Source organism: Apostichopus japonicus, chromosome 12 (assembly GCF_037975245.1).
Source record: "Apostichopus japonicus isolate 1M-3 chromosome 12, ASM3797524v1, whole genome shotgun sequence".
In the NCBI taxonomy this organism is placed as follows: Eukaryota; Metazoa; Echinodermata; class Holothuroidea; order Aspidochirotida; family Stichopodidae; genus Apostichopus; species Apostichopus japonicus.
Genome location: NC_092572.1, coordinates 7,860,886 through 7,875,129, shown reverse-complemented (window position 1 = coordinate 7,875,129; position 14,244 = coordinate 7,860,886). Strand labels below are relative to the sequence as shown.

Genomic DNA, 14,244 nt, shown 5'->3' with positions numbered 1-14,244 from the left:
TAGAGCATCTTTAGTTGGAGGCATGTTACCCTCAGATCTCCTGGCCAATCTAAACAAGTTGTATCTTGCAATAATAATAATAATAATAATTAACAGTTCTTATATAGCGCAACTTACAATAAAGTCTTGCCGCGCTGTACTTAACCCTGGTCATTGGTAACTTGTCACACCAAAGTGTGCACAACTCAAACAATCTTTCCTGGGGCACCACAGTGCATCACAGCCACGTGTCCCCTGGGGGACTTCCCATAGGGTGCAGCCACAAACCGGCGCAAGCAACTATATTTACAAGTCACCCATTTATACACCTGGGTGAATCACATCACTGTCATTGTGCTGTGCATAGAGCTTGCAAGTGAAGGCTTCCAGTTCTGGTGTAATAGAAAGAGGTGTTTCAAAATCTTTCCCATTTGTCTGAAATGCTAAACAGAAGGAGGTCTCTGTTTGTAGTATATAGTTTTAGTGCTTCTTCTTTCCTTTACTATAAAATGCACTGACACTATCACAACTTGTAAAGCAGTAAAGTCCTATCAAGGCCTTAGATACTTCTACTCCAATATGTTCCTGTACTTTCTGCGGGTCAACTGTTATGAAATTACTTCCACTGCCAGTGTGAAAATGGAGGTGAAACTTAAGTTGTTGTTGAAATGTGATGCCAAGCACAAAGACATCAGTGTCTGGGCTTACTGAAACTAGTAATAGTACTACAGTTAGCCTTATGAATGATCATCCTGTTCTACACCAATTATGGCAACATGCTTATGTCTTTGAATTCCTTCTTAGAACTGTATGGCTGATTTATTTCTGTTAGGGACTTGAACCACCTACAAAATAAATTCTGCATCACCTGAACAGATTTTTGATTTGCCAATTCAGTTACCAAAATAGAGAGAAATCATAAGTACTACACAGTAGAACCATGTTAACTGGGGTTGATTAAATCATGCCTACGTGTGGACCATTTTGTGAAGATAAGTAACTTCCAATGCCAGGGTCTAGATTGTAAGAACTTTAAGTAACCACGTACATACCTCAAAACTTTCCTTAACACAGAAAGCCTGTAGGCTAGTGCCAGTAAACTACTGTACATAGTAGTAGTAAGTTGAGTCTCGTCTATCCGACATTCTCAGTGATCTACTGTACATCTGCCTAATTAAATTGCAACCCACAGTTTCACATGCCTTATTGCATACCCAGTGTACCTTTAACAAGGAAGGCCTATGTGACAAACATAATATGTATTATAAACGTATGATAATATTTTGAAGGTGATCAACCAGAGAACCATGGTAACATCATCATAATATGTCAGTATAAGGTAAAAAAGTTGGAGAATGAGAATAAAAATTGAAGCTTAGGTGCACGAACTTTGGTACCATTCAGTTCTGGCTAGAAGTAGCCTATAGTAGGGATTGTGCTAGTTCTACGATCAAACTATAGTACTGGACCTAGGCATATGTGCAATAAAAAGACCAATGCTCTACTACTACTAGTACTAGTTGGGCGAAAACAGTAGTTATCGCCTTCGTTATAACTGTTTGGTCACACTTACAAGGATGCATTAATTCTGGGGAAAGTCTGTTCCTCTTCAATCCATTGATGCACCTTTCTACCCTCTGTTTGTCTGTAAACCGACTGTAGCAGACGTTGTGATATCCTCCGTCATGTGGCAGTGGCAGGTTGGGTAGGGGAAGTAGGGGAATGTCGTCGCAACTCTTGGCAACATCTGATGTTGCTCACCGCTCAGAGGCTGCCATTTTAGCACGAAACCAAGAAATCTTGACCATGTGCTGAGATTGAACTTTCGAATTTGCTCCTTGGTTTAACGTGAAATGCACATGTAGCATTTCAAGCGTTTTCATCACCCGTAGGAACTGACTTGCTGGTACTGGTAACGCTATGTTGGTTTCACACTACTGTACAGACTAGCCTAGTTGTATGTATATTTCGCAAAAATGACGGTAGTACAAAACAAACACGTTCCTCATCACCCCTGTGAACAAGCATTTTTTTTAAATATTAACGAATTAATTTTAATCCATAATTGCGAGTCAAAGGCCAATTTGTTGCCCGGTGAAAGCACATTTTCTCTTCACGATTTTACTGTTTTCACGTCCACCCCCGATGTGCGTCACGAACTTAAACGAAAATCGACCACTGATTACTGCCTAACATTAATTAATCTGTAGTACATTGTAAACATGTTTCTATGACGTCATGATTTGTCTCAAGGTTTTCTTTAGGCTCTTCCATTTCATAGGAAGAACTGACCCAATGGTCTGTGTCGGTTAGTCTAAGTAGTCCAACCACCTTCAGTGATGAGCCTGATGGGACATTGAAATTAACACTTCTCAAAATAAAAAGAAATAATAAACAAATACATCATGGACTGATTGAAGATATGTGCTAACATTCTACAACATATCAAAATTAATTTTATGCAAAAAGTCAACTTTAAATGAGTCAAGGGTGTAAATAAATTGATCAGTTACTTTGTTTATCTTCGAATTGTTTAATGACAAGGTTGTTAACATTGTAGTTAAAAAATGTTAATTTTGTCAGCACCTTTGAAAATGAAAAGAAAAAGAGGCCAAGTTGTATTTCACTTGTGTACCAACTCTAGAGGAAAAATTTGATATTCGATGGAACTTTTTAAACTAACCTGAGGTTGTAAGTATCAACAATGTGTTTTAAGTATTCACAAGTGTCTGTAAATATTTTCTAGTAACCTCCTCAATTAGAGTTTTATGGGCTGTGCAGAAGCAATTCGGTTATATTATATTCTGAGTTACAATATAATGAAGCCAGTATTGAAGTTATTCTTAATAATGATTATGAAAATAATAGTACTCGTGGATACAGGGCAATGAAAAAAATGCTCATTAAGTGTTCATTATCGATAACATTTGACTTATTCATGTTCATTGGCGTGAAGTGACAAATGATATTCAAATTTATGTTCTAACATAAACACAAAAGCAAATTACACATGTGTCTGGTGTACATGATTAACATAAGTACATATAACAGAAAAGAAAGAAAAAATAATGAAATTTCAAAGATGAAGAGAAATAAAAGAAATAACCACTGAAGAAGACTCAGGTTCTATAACTTATAAACAAAATATGATAGTTAATTTGGCAACTCCTGAGAGTATACTAGATGAGCGAATACAAAAAGAGATTATGATAGTTTGCTGAGAGGAAGTTATTGCTGTGAGTATTTACATAATACTCAGTGTAATTCTGTGGATGGATAACACAAGATAGAGCACAAAGAAGCAGATGCATGAGAAAAAAAAATTGTTAGATTAGAAAAAAACATCTGTGACATTATCGAAATATATATTTTATCAATCAATTCAGTGGATAGGTAACATATTAACTATTTAGGGAAGTTAGAGAATTAAACATCTAGTTTATTAATGAAGTAGTTGTGATATATTTCCTTTGTTTATTAAAAAAAAGTAAGTAAGTACTTGTGATCGGTTTAAATTGTTTATTGAATTAAAGAGATTAATGTGGGTCTATTTGTTTAAGTGTTTCATAATTGATTTCATGTACATAGCAAAAAACTTTCACATAATATAACAGTTGAGTGGGACAAGTGACAAACTATTGAAATAGATGTCTATATCGCATATCTATATATAAACCAAGCAAGCTTTTAACGATGCTGATGAGTGGGTCTATTTGGTTGTATAACAGATAACATTTAGATCTTCTCAGGGAGTAATTTGTGATCAAATTTTGTAGCAATTTTGAAGGTTCTGAAATTACTCTCTTTAGAATATCAAGGTTCCTGTGTACAAAGACTGCTATATATCTTTGTATTACTTTTTTTACTATTTCGTATAGCACTATTATGAAGTGTGATACCGGATTAATTAGTATCCACCCTTAAATGTAGTAATCATCTAAGCAAGCCTCGCATAAATCAACATTGAGCTTTTCAACATCTTTTTCATCTTTAGGACACCATGTACCTCCTATTCACTTTTGACCTTGGATATGGATATTGTCTCCCACTGTCAATACCTGGACTCAGTATATAGTAAAACGCCTTTCTTAGCCACAATACGCTTGGCTTGTCTAGCCCGGACCAAGTGATGGTGTGCAATGCACAATTTGACATGAATTTTAAATTAATTGCTACACTCTTCCTGTATAACAGGGTAACGTTTTCGGCCAATAATTGACAAAAAGTTTCGAAATGTTTCGAAGTACCAAAGAAGGTGAGAAGGTACTGTATTGCATTTTGAGCCTATTTCACTACACAGTTTATGCAGTACTTTCTCTTACTTTGTACTGGATGGTTCAGGTATTGTCTATTCTACAAGACAGTCGGCATGCTCCAGAACGTGATTGCTTTCTACGATATGGCTAGGCATGCAGTCGAAACAACAGCTCAAAGTGAAAATTAGATCACCTGAGCTATTATGGTGAATATGAACGACATTATGTACCAACTCAGTAGTATTAAGTTTAAGGTGAAATATGTATCAACTCAGTAGTATCAAGCTTATGGTAAGATATGTATCATCTCAGTAGTATGAAGGTTAAGGTAAAAGATGTATGATGTATGTAATAAGAAGTATGGAAATAAAGGTAATGTATGAATCAACTCAGTAGCATGGAGGATAAGGTCAGATTGGTATCAACTCAGAAGTATAAGTTTGAAGGTAATTTCTGTATCAAATCAGTAGTATGTAGTTAAAGGTAAGATATGTAATAGCTTAGTAGTATATGTTGAAGGTAAGAAATGTGTCAACTCAAAAGTTGGAAGATTAAAGTACGATATGTATAATCTCAGAAGTAGGAAAGTAAGAGTAATATGTGTATCAACTCAGTAGTACGAGGTTGATGGTAAGTTATGTTTCAGCATATGTTTATCATATATAACATTTGTAGTGCATCGGACAGGGAGCCATGTTTCGGTTGTACAGTTGTCCCTTTCGGTGTTCGTTGCTGTAACTTTCTACATTATAATTATTACAAACACAAGAAATAGTAACGCTCTGTAGTTTCAAATGTAGAGTTTATAACTGAAGATGCCGCTTTTAAGACGTAATTGAGGTTATTATATAAATATTATATTTAAGCTTTGGCTCATGTTAGGATTCGGAAGTTTTAGTGAGTTTGTGACCCACAATTCGTATTTTCTTCGTACAACGTGGACCTAGTCTCAGCGTGGGTTACAGACTATCGTGATATCGTGTGGGTAGGCCTAGGTTGATTTTTTCCGAGAATGCATAACGATGGTATTCAAGTTCAAATCGAGTAATTTCGTAGTTAAGTTGTGTACCCTTAAAATATATTATTATAAGTTCACATGCCTTGTAATTGTTGTATTCGAGGGCATCGTGTGTTCATTATCTAGGCTAAGCGTGCTTTGCGGTGAATTGTTTGGTGTGTAAAGTATTTCGTACTATATTCCGAGACATCACCCTCCCATAACAAACAAGATGGCTGCGCCCGTGTTATCGTTAGCAAATATGTGTGTCATAGGCATACCCGAGTGAGCCGGCGAAAACGTTATCTAATTATTTATTAAGGTAGTTTCTTTCATTATTCACCACTTTATGTGTTAACCAGCACTGATTAAGATTAAGTTCACCTTTGTTGAAATTGGTTTAGACAAAGTGCCTCTCGCTGCTGTGGTAACCACAATTAGTGTTCGACGATGTATAATTGACTAAATCAATTGTGTTATTGTTTAATTAGTGTAATGCCCTGCCCAGGAATGGACAGAGAGATTGTAAGGCAGACGTGCCTAGATTTAAATGTCACAGTCTCATTCCTATTATGTCTTAATATAGTGATGCTCCCAGTTCTACCCTTGTTATTGTAGTTGTACAGACAGCGTAGAAACCAGCCTATTTGGGTCACAGAGAGTGGAGTTAGTCTGATACACAATTTAGTGACTTTATTTTTATGTTTTGTTTCTTTATTAGTATCTTTCAGGGAAACCACCTGAAGGTGCTGCACCGTCCTTTTTGTTTATGTAGTCATTTAAAATAATCTCGAACATGCTAAGTTAGAGAAGATATAATAAACAACTTGGCCAACAGAACAAGCGGTGGTAGTCATTAGCACTCTCCCCTGCCTATTTATTGCCTGCGCATCCTCACACATATATTGTTTATATAATATAGTCCTGATATATGGTATGATAAAAGTTAGTAGTAATTTCTTTATCTTTCTTAATAAGTTACGGAATAGAGCTGCTAAAGCATCAAATAATGTAGCCTACGTAACGAGGTAGACAATACATGGAAAGATGGAGTCGTTTAATTTTTCGAACAAATGTAATTCTCGTTCAGTCACCTTCTTCACCAATCTCTATAATTCTTATTGTTAGGGTAAACTCAATTGCTGTAATTATTTTGACACTTAACTTACGCTTACATACATTTATATAATTAGAAGTACCTTACTAAGTACCAGGGTTGGGGCTGGTCTGTAGATTTATTCTGGTAGCGCCTTGCAAAGACTTGAGATCCTCGAGTATTGATGAATATTGCCTTGATTCAAACCGATGCTGACTAACCAACCACAATCAGCGTGTTCGACTAGTCGTTGAATATATATACCAATAGAAATAGTGTATGTTAACATTGTAAAGCAGTAGCAATCAGGTTTATTTAAAGTGATGCCAACAGGATAATATGTAATAACTGATAGGGTAGGTCTGTGGCCGTTGTAGTACAATATTGTTATTATGACAATGAACTAATAGGCCATATAGGGCTTCTGAACACAGTATTATCAAGGTAGATCTTGTTATACTAAAACACATGTCTGTGTATGCTTTTGATAAATCATGTCATATTCATGTCATAGCATAGCATCTGCTCCGTCCTATCTGCTAATACAAGACATGATGAGTCTGTGTATACTATTGATACTTTTCTGTTTTCAATGTCATAGCATAGTATATGTTCTGTCCTGTATGTTATTACAATACATGATCTGTCTGTGGTGTATAATATTGATATTTGCTGTTCCGTCCATGTCTATAGTATAGTATCTGCCCTGCCCTGTCTACTAATAATGTACATGATATGTCTGCGTATAATATTGATACTTGGTATCTGCTCTGTCCTGTCTGTTAATACCAGATATATGAAAAGATATTTGTACAGCAGAAGAAACCGTGCTCTATGTACGAATATATTATTGGGCATTTTGATTTATTATCTTATGTTGTTCAGTACTTATCATTTATGATATAGTCTATTCATGTATGTTCATATCTCTCAGTACATAATTCGTATATTCATTGTACATTGTAATGTAACTTGTACTAGAGGCATTTTGAAAACCTAGTTATTGTTCTACGACTAAGTGCTACTACTCGCGTTAGAGCCTAGTGCTCTTACTAATCCAATTGATGATTATTATTGTTCGTTGTACTCATATTAAAATTGTACACTTACTACACGTCTTCGTAGTACTTAGACGCATCCATGATCTTCAATTTAAATTTAAAAAGTATTTCTTCATGTTGTCTAGTTTAGACTGGTTGTTTCACAAAAACGTAGATAGGTTTGTATAAGTGGCGTAGCAAAGAGCAATTTTGCCCTATAACAAAAATAACAATATGATACAAAGAAACTTCACACATGAAAAGGCCAACCATATTTCTGGGGTTTGGGTGATCAAATTTTGTTTTCTGATACTTCTAGTCACCAGGATGTGTCTCCTTCAGAGTTAAAGAGAACATGGGACTCGTTTGAGATGTAGCAGATGAGTGGTCATTTCTTTCCCGTGTTTGGTATCACCGCATCCAAGCCCAACACCAACATGCACCGCCACCCTTGTGACCTGGGCCCCAGGTTTTGACAACAACCTAGTTACGCCACTGTTTGCATCATTTGGAAAAGACAAGAAGAAATATTTGCTTCTTTGTCTCATTTGCATTATATGCTTTATTCGGTAAATTGGGTGTTTGAGTGTATGTGTGTGTGTGTAGGGGGGGGGGGCAGGGGGTTATACTGGAGACCGACAGTTACGATTTTGGAAGCTTCACAGATCCACTGTACTGTCTGTGTTGAAAGTCTTGGGTATTATTGATGGCAGTTATGTGGGAACTGTTGTGGAACCCTTAAAGGGGCCTTTTTTCTGAATGTTTGTTGGTAAGCGTTGGTGCACACGAAAATATTAACCTCGTAGAAAGTAAAGGTGATGCTTGCATTTATTGTAAGAAATGGTGCTAAAATATAGAAATACTAGATTTGCCTATGAAGATAGAATCATTAAGATTCATCAAAAAATACCTTTCAGTCAAAAAGAGGGTCACACTTTTAATGTATGACGTGGGGATTTTTTTAAGAATAGGGGAGATGAAGGGACTACAAGCCCCAGGCTCTACTGCCACTGTTTACGTATTAAATTCACACAACGTTTGGTTACCACTGTGCTGCTTTTCCACCAAATCTTAACCAAGTATTGATGAAGTTAAGGTCATTTTTAGATTTCTTTCTATAGAAACCCTTGAGTCAATTTTTCTTAAACACATGAGGAAGCGAACCAGAACGTTATCAAATAATTAAAATGTTCATGACTAAAATCTCTTCAAATAATGTTAATTAACCATATTGTTGTGACGTTTTGTAAAATGTACTGCAAGGATATGCTCACAATTAATTGAAAACCTCTGACGAGATATCATAATTCTCATAATTTTCTAAATCTCCTAATTTCCCAATCGCGATACTTGACATGCTAGTAACACACAGCCACACAAATTTCCGTCTCTTCTGCTGGACTATGATTTAATAGGAAGTTTATTTTGACACGGTACGAATTTTACTTACACCCTCAATAAAAAATTTGACATGGGATTAATAACCTATTTATATTTACAGAAGAGAAAAGAAAGTGATTCCGCTACATTTGAAGTGATAGTGGAACAGCGAGTAGAAACAGAGAGTTAAAATTAAAAGTAGGATCTTCAACATACTGTACATAAGATATATATGTGCGTCCTTTTACACTGAAAACTTAAATTGATTCACCGACTAACATAACGTTAGTCCATCTGGTGCCTCTCCCGACTAACATAGCCGTAGTCAGTTGCTATACCGACTAATTTATTCCTTAGTCAGTTGGATTTCTTAGTCGGTCATCTTAGTCCGTCAGCCTAGTCGATCAACAATTTCTTAGTCGTTAAATGTATATTTGTCGGTTACATTAGTTGGTGACATTAGTCGGTCTTTACCGACTAATTTATATGAGCCACCGACTAGTTTATAGCAGGTTTTACATTAGTCAGGATGGTGCCTCTCCCGACTAACCTTTCTTAGTCGGTATCGACTGACTAGTTGCACTGACTAGAATCACTGAAAGAATTAAACCCGACTAGTTTCACTGACTAGCATCACTGAAAGAAAAGAGAGCAGAAGAAACACAAATAATGTGTACGTTGGCAGTATTTATTTCTGATAAAACTTCTGATGTCTACAAAGGCTGACTTTTGACAGATTGAGAAGAAGTCACTGTAAACAAAAATCTGAAAATATGATTTTATTCCAACAAAGTTAAGACAAGTTAATGGATCAAACATGAATCGCAAAAGTATAGCACTGCACAATAATGCAAAGTTGAATCTTGGGCAAGGGTTCCTCATGACTTTCGTTTTAAAGTGGTACCCCAAATCGACACCAGTTAAGTCTTTACGAACAAAGAGTGTTTCTCTTAACTACAAATGGCCTCCCACTTGTCTTCAGGAAGCCAAAATCTGCACCATTATTGACCTGTGAACAGAAAATATGATATACGTGTAAGCACAGATACAGATATAGCACATGCCACATGATAACTCACATTATCATAAACATACATTTACATTAAAATTTTATAACATATTGGGAGGTATACATTTAAATCTAGGTCCCTCAAATTATAAGCCAGGAATAGCAGCTTTACCAAATAATTATTAGCTTTGCACAGCATAACACCAAGTTATTTTTCAAAGCTTAATAATTATGTTAATCATGTTAATAATGATCCCAATAGACCGGGAGCCCAGAGGGTTTGGTTAGCTGGGAAGGTAACCAATTGCCTTGTACATCACAATGTTCACAGTGCATTCCTGTATATGAAACCAGACGACTGGCAAACCGACTTTGGTGGTTGTGGCTGGGAGAGCAATTTTAAAGTCACCTGATAGCTAACCTAGATCAGTTTTCATGGTAACACATCAAAGTAAGTACAATGTGTCAGGTATGGCCCCAATAGCAACAAATGGCCATTGCCAGTAATTAATGGTGGTGGGGTACCCCTGTCAGTGATCTATAATTGACCCCTCACGGCTGACCTAGGTCAGCTCATGAGGTAACCACTTGAAACCTACTGGAAAATGTTGGTTAGGACTTCAGATACAAGGGATGGTCATTGCCAGTAATTTTTATTGGTGGGGTACCCCTGCCAGTAGACCTCCAATATGCCCATCCCCCATTGACCTAGATGAGCTCATGATGTAACCAGTTGAAAACTACTGGAAAATGGTATCACTTCATATGTAAGGGATGGGCATTTCCAGTAATTTATATTGGGGGGGGTACCCCTGCCAGTAGACCCCCAAAATGCCAATTCCCTCATTGACCTAGGTCAGCTCATGAGATAACCAGTTGAAAAATTACTGGAAAATGATAGGTATCACTTCATATGTAAGGGATGGGCATTTCCAGTCATTTACATTGGTGGGGTAACCCTGCCAGTAGACCCCCAAAATGCCCATCCCCCATTGACCTAGATTAGCTCATGAGGTATTCAGTTGAAAACTACTGTAAAATGATTGGCAGGACTCTATATGTAAGGGATGGGCATTTCCAGTAATTTATATTACTGGGGTACCCCTGCCAGTAGACCCCCAAAATGCCCCCCCCCCCTCATTGATCTAGGTCAGCTCATGATTTAACCAGTTGAAAACTACTGGAAAATGATTGACAGGATTCTATATGTAAGGGATGGGCGGACTCTGGCAGTGGTGGCCCACCAATATAAAATACTGGAAATGCCCATCCTTACATATGAAGTGATACCTATCATTTTCCAGTAGGTTTCAACTGGTCAAATCATGAGCTCACCTAGGTCAATGGGGGATGGGCATATTGGAGGTCTACTGGCAGGGGTACCCCACCAATAAAAATTACTGGCAATGACCATCCCTTGTATCTGAAGTCCTAACCAACATTTTCCAGTAGGTTTCAAGTGGTTACCTCATGAGCTGACCTAGGTCAGCCGTGAGGGGTCAATTATAGATCACTGGCAGGGGTACCCCACCACCAATAATTACTGGCGATGGCCATTTGTTGCTCTTGGGGCCATACCTGACACATTGTTCTTACTTTGATGTGGTTACCATGAAAGCTGATCTAGGTTAGCTATTAGGTGACTTTAAAATTGCTCTCCCAGCCACATCCACCACAGACGGTTTGCCAGTCGTCTGGTTTCATATACAGGAATGCATTGTGAACATTGTGATGTACAAGGTAATTGGTTACCTTCCCAGCTAACCAAACCCTCTGGACTCCCGCTCTACAGATCAGTGAAAGTTTGACCAAACTTATGAAGCTTGCACGTTAATGATATACTAGACTGTTTTTTTTTTTTAAACAGGTTATGAAAAGTATCTTTAATATCATTAAACAGTTGGGTACAATAGTTAAACTCACTTTTCCATCTTTTTTCTCTATGGTACTTGTTCCTTTGCTTTTTGGACTCTTGGATAAACTCTTTTGTTCTGCGAAGGGTACCGATATATCATCTTAAAACATGTCTTTAGGCCATATATAACACAGTTCTCCTCTTCTGTTGTTGCCTCCACACTGGTGTCGTACATCACATGAAACCTCACCCTTGACTTAGATATTTGGCTTCTCAATTCCTGCTGGAAAAAAGAAACAGCAAAGTATTCATCATTTGAAAAAAAATTAAATGAAGTTGTCACCACAAAGTTATGTGAGATTTGCTTCCACTATAGTCTCAAAAAACAATCCCAAAGTTTGAAGCAGACTGTATAAAGCTGAAAATTTGAACGAGAGTGTCATCACCATTGCAACCAGAATCATATGCCCAGAATACAGAGATAATAACACATGTGCTAAATCTTTGTTTGTTTTTATGATCTTTAAAAATATAAAATTTTAGAAACAGAAATGCACTGAGCCAACTTATTTATAGGCCTAATCGTTTTTAGTTGTTATTTTGCTTGCTCACATAACCAGCCTGTTTAGACCTAGGCTAGAGGAGAATCAGTACTTTGTTACACTAAGTTTGTCTTTCGGTCGTTTTGATTTAGTCTTACTAGTAGTACTAAAGTACACAATGGACCGGCAAAGACTAGAGAATACCCAGAGTTTTAGCAACTGCGTTAAACTGTATCATCTGATCTATTATTTACGTCAATGAGTTTCATTCAATCTAGGATCAAAAAGAGAAACTAATTAATCTTAACCTTTAAACTTTGCTACTAAACAGATATGCTTGAATTACAAATAAATGTCCAAAAAACATCATAATCTACGAATCGATGCATATACATATACATAAACAGAATAATTTGAATTCGCGCAAGTGAACCCTGCATTACATTGGACAGAAAACAACGTGCAATTAGACCAAACTAAACATACTAAATTTTCCGTTACTTCTACATAAAATATCAATACAAATACAACAACTTACTCTTTTGGCAGTATACTAAAAGCACATGTTCTAATAACTTCAGACTATCAAGCTTTCCTGAGAAAAAAACGGTTAATACTTCTTACAGTAAACAAGTCGACCGTGAAGGAATGTCGCAATTGTTTCCTGGGCGTGACCGGAAATTAAATACTAAAAAATGATAAATGAAAAGGTTAAATAGAACTGAAGCGTGCATCCTGACTGCTCGCAACATATAATACCGTTGACTAGCCAACATAATTTGTTCAGCCTACTGTGACTGTACGTTTGAAGGTCTAGCCTTGCTTATTCAATATCACAAAGCCTACCCATTTAGATTCACATTGTAAATTACAGGAAATCTTTACCAAATGAGTGTAGACTTCAAATATACTATTGAGACTTATAGTTCCAGCATTTGTTTGGGAATAAATTAGAAGATTATGTGCCACTGTTCAATCTAGCCCAATACACACATAACACATTGTTAATTGGTGTTTAGAATGCACACTTTAGTGTTGAGAATGCACTGCAGTACCCAGTAGAAGCCTATAGGCTACTCACTGTCATTGCACTTGTGTATTGCGAAACGCCAGCGTGACAACGGTAGCGTTACACTAACCATAATACAGTACTAGTGCCAGTGGCCTAACAATTAACTTTAATTTTACCTTCAAGTTAAAGGAATAACAGGTAGGCCGATGTTGGCAGTTAATACCTCCATTCTTGTAAAGACCATCTTGGGTGATTTACGGTTGAAAGTTGCTTAGAGTGATCGTATGAAACTATGCCAAGTCCAGCAAGCTGCCGTTGCCTCTCGGTTTCCAAATTGAAGTGAATCGAAGTGGGTTAAAATACATTAGTCCGTCGACACCGACTAAGCTACGATTATGGCGTAAATCGGGTGTCCGTATCGTTCTTAGTCCATGGGTTAAAATACCTTAGTCCGTCGCCACCGACTAAGCTGCGATTATATTTTCCTAAGTCAGTGTAAACTGACTAAGAAGCAGCGATGAAACGAAGATTTTTGCTAGTCCGTGTGCATTGACTAACGTTACAGACTAATTTAACGTCAGTCCGTGGTAATATTGACTAGTTTATTTTTTCAGTGTAGAAGCGTTTTAAATATAAAAAAAACACGTATTATTTATCATTGTTGAAGTAACGTATTCCCCTAAAAGACCCAAAACCAAAATACAGCCTTCCGTATATTTAAAGTAATATTTTATTTCAGCGAGACATGTTCACTTGCCCGACACGATAAGTCAAGTCATGTTTATTCAAATTCCAATTTGAACAGATTTTACAGATAACAGAAGTGCGTCCGCAACCGGAATTCCTCTATTGTGTAAAAATGTCACAAGACGCCATGTCGCCATTTTGAATAATTGATAATGTATACAATGTGCTGAAATATAAGTGAATTCACAGGAGCCATTTTCTAAAGGGTAAGTTACTTTTTAAAGGATAACATTTTGTATGTGCCTCTGTATTATATATTTTGTCATTTTACTGCCTGCCGTCAAAATACAGCCTGCCGTGTCTTCAAAGTAATATTTTATTTCAGCGAGAC

General features: G+C 36.8%; 1 long non-coding RNA gene across 1 annotated transcript; it reads right to left on the bottom strand.

Moving 5' to 3' along the window:
* Positions 1–8,999: 8,999 nt before the first annotated feature.
* LOC139977495 (uncharacterized) lies at positions 9,000–13,782 on the bottom strand. Its single transcript, XR_011796562.1, has 3 exons — positions 12,693–13,782; positions 11,681–11,895; positions 9,000–9,757 (listed from the first exon to the last, which is right to left on the bottom strand). It is a non-coding gene; the product is annotated as an uncharacterized lncRNA (long non-coding RNA).
* Positions 13,783–14,244: the final 462 nt, after the last annotated feature.